Source organism: Syzygium oleosum, unplaced genomic scaffold (assembly GCF_021117445.2).
Source record: "Syzygium oleosum isolate NSW1041296 unplaced genomic scaffold, Sole_v2.1 Sole_v2.44, whole genome shotgun sequence".
NCBI classification, from domain to species: Eukaryota; Viridiplantae; Streptophyta; class Magnoliopsida; order Myrtales; family Myrtaceae; genus Syzygium; species Syzygium oleosum.
In genome coordinates, this window is record NW_026607528.1 from 379,938 (window position 1) to 383,681 (window position 3,744).

The following is a 3,744-nucleotide window of genomic DNA, read 5'->3' on the forward strand; positions in this document are numbered from 1 at the left end:
TTCACAAGCCCATTGAGAATTTGAAGTTTCAATAAGGCCTTGTTGTAACAATTCTGAGCATTCTTTTTGAGCAAGAGCCAAATACTCTGGATTCATTCCCGAATGACTTGCCTTAGTAGGATTTATATCCTCATTTTTCTTGAAAGGGAGTCGAACATAGAATTCTGAAATTTTCCACAAAGGATGAGAACATTTTTGGGAGAATTCGAAATGATTTTCTGAGCATGATTCCAACAGTTTCTGTATGATTGGATCTAACAGACTCATTTGAATGGAAAAGAGTCTTTGGATATTGACAAATTCAGAGAATTGGTCTTTATACCTAAGTCCTTTTCCAGGAACAATTCTCAAGTCTGGAAGTTGAGTCATGATATCCCACCCAATAATTAAGTCTTTATTGGGAAGACTAAATCCAAGAATTCTAGTGGTAATGGAGCACTGAGGGAAAAACTGAATGGACACAGGTGTGGTGCGAACATTTGTAGAAAAAGTGTCTCCTCAAGCAGAGTTGAAATACCGAACACAGAAAGTCCAGTATTCTTCAAGAAGAACTTTAGTGTCTAGGATTGAAGCACTAGCACCAGTATCTATGAGGGCAATGACTGAAATTGGTTTGGCAAACTTTGAGAGATAGATTTTGACTAGGAAGTGGGGACAATGAAGTTGACTGGAATGTATACTGGGGTCCAGATTTTCTGGTTGTGATGATAGATGGAAAAGTTCTTCAGGTTCTGAGTCAGAGTCTGTTTTACTGGGGGTGAGATAATAAGGAATGATGCAAAGCGTTTGGTCAGTGGGATTTTCATCGACAGAGAACAGGGATTCGATATCATCATTGTCAAGAGAAATTCCTGTTTCTAGTTCGATATTATGAATGAGATGATTTTGACATTTCTTTGCTTGGGGACAATTTTTGGCAAAGTGGCCCTTCTTGTTGCAAATGAAGCAACGATTTGGTTTCTTGCGTCCTGTGAAGTTTCTTCGTTTCCGCAGGAATCGCCATTTCTTCCTTCTTTTGAAGTGCTTAGATCTTTTCACTCGATACTTTCTGAAGTGCTTGTTTTTCTTTGAATATTCTCCGTAGGAACCGTCACAATCTTTCCTTGAACATTTGATCTTCAAATATTGTTTGGAGCAAGCACCATCAAGTTCACGATTGTCTCTGATGTAGTTTTTCATCATATGTCTTCGGAGGCAAAGTTCATCAAGACAAAGATGGATTTCTTGCTGTAGTTCTCCAAAGGGGATATCAACAATTCTTCTTTGCTTGTTGAGAAAAGATCTCTCAACTTGTTGGGAGAGTTCTTTAGGAATGGAAGCTAAAAAGACTTGTTTCAAATTCGGATCAGCTCCTAGGCCATAAAAGAGTTTAAGCATTTCTCTGTAATGGCGATCTAGGTGCCTTTTTTTGAAGAGAACAACTTTTCTTTCAAAATATTCTCTTCTTTTGAGTTCAAGAAGATCAGCAGGTTTTCCTATGAAATATAGGTAAATGATTTCAATGGCTTGGGAAAAGTCTTGCAGAAGAAGAAAAGTCATTTGATCAATTTCAGAAGTTGATTGCCACCAGTGTTTAAGGCTTCCAGTAAACCTTGTGGCAAATTCTAAAAGAACATCATATTTGCTTTCAACAGCAAGAGCTCTGGTGTTCAACCAGGCATGGAATTCATCCAATTTTTCTGGCCATTTGGAATAAGGAGTGTCATCAAGAGTGAAAAGCTGTTTGGATGAGGAAACAGAAATATGAGATGGGTTATTGATTTGAATAACCTCTGGTTCAGATGGATTTGGTTCCATTTCTTATTCCGGTGGATTAGCCATGAAAATAGGAAGAGTAGTTGGTGGTACTTGGAAAGATTCAATGGAAGGAATTGGAAAAGTAGACGAAGAGGAAGAGGATAAAGAGTCAGATTCTGAATCTGAATTTAGCAAATTTGATACCTTTGCTACTTGAGAAGTGCACTCTGGTAGATGTTGGTCTGAATCAGCTTTTGGATTCTGCTGTTGATCTTTGCTTAAATCCCTCAGAAAGGATTCCAAGGGGTTTGAGATCATCATCTGCTGGTCAGAACTCTTTTCAGGTTCTCCAGAGGACTCAGCAACAGGTTTTGCTTTTTCTTTCATTCTTTCCTTTCGGAGCTTTTCCATTTCCTGGATGCGATTGCGCATTTCTGTCATATCACTTCTGTCTCGTTGAGTAGAAGTTTCGGCTGCAAGAGCAGCTACAGCAAAAACTGGAGAGCTTTGCGGTGGTGGGAGAGAATATCCGATTCTCGGAATAGAGAAAAAATCAGTAGGCTTAAATTTTCCTTCTTCAAGGAGACTGATTTGCCTTTTGAGTTTCTCTATTTCATTTTTCGAACTTTCAAGATAATGGTAGCCAAGATGCTGGCCTGATTCCAGAGCATGAAGTCTTTTCTGGAAGTCCACAAGCATCTTTTTGATGGACTCGTCGTACCGTCGGATTTCTTGTTGCACATCAACAATTTTGGAGTTAATCGTCTTGAAAGCCTGATTTTGTGCCAGGAGAGTTTCCGATTGCCAATTTAGAACAGCCTCAGCAGCAAGCGTTCTTTTTGGCCTTCCACATTCATCAAGATCAGTGGGAGAAGGAATTTTTGGAGCATGAAGGTATCGTCATTGTGGATCAGTAAATTCCTCAGTAGCAGGAAAAGAAAGCTTAGAACTTTCAACAGGATTTAAAGGAGGAAAATCAGCTTCATTAAACATGGAGATAGATGGAAGTTGCGCAGTAGTTGGGTTTTCAGGAAAGACTGGAATTTCAAGTGGATAATAATTTTTCTTTACCCACTTATAGATGGGTTTGTAGAAAGGGGAAACAACAGGTTTTTTATATGGGGGTGAAACTGAAGGTGATGGTGGTGATGGTGGAGATGATGGAAACGATGGGGGTGATGAAGTTGATGGAGATGACGAAGGTGATGGTGAACCATATGAAACCATAAACTGGTATCCACTATTTTCCCCAAGAGTATCAATGGTAGGGTCTCCATCCAAATATCTTTGGTAGAAGCTATCTTGGCCTTCCTAGCTTTTCGCTTAGGCCTGATAGCTGGATCTATTTCATCTGGGGAATTTGTACATGAAGAACACTGGTAAAAAGGATCCCAGAAACGATGACCATAAGGGTCTTTGTAGTGATGGACAGGATGTCCGTCACTTTTGAAGTATTGAACCAACTTTTTTGGGTCTGGTTCCTCAAGAACTGGATTAGGAACACAGGGTTCTATCATAAATATAGTAGGAAAAATGGAAGGAGTTTCTTCCTTTTCTTTGCGAAATTTGATGGTTACAGTACCATCTCTTTGTCTGACAAATTCAGAGTCTGAAGACCGGAGAGGTTGGCTAATTTGGTGGAGCTTTTCATAATTTGTTATCCAAGATTCAGGAAGAAGCTTGGCTAACTTTTCTTTTGGAATCTGCCGAGGAACATGGATGCAAGAGGCATGGTCATTTTGCATGGAGATGAACAGTGCATCTTCATTTCCATGTTGAAAATTCAGATCTAGGGCATGATTTTGGACTCTATACACCATTTGGTAATGAAGAGTTGCAGCAATGGAATCGGCAGTTTGAGGAGCTCCAGTAAGCTGAAGTTGCACTTTCAAGAAAGAAAGTAGCTGGGGATTGGAAAGAGCAATATTAAAATTTGGATAAAGGGTTACGAAGATTGTTCCAGCATTTAAGGTGGTTTGGACAGTACCAATACAAGCATGCTGGTAT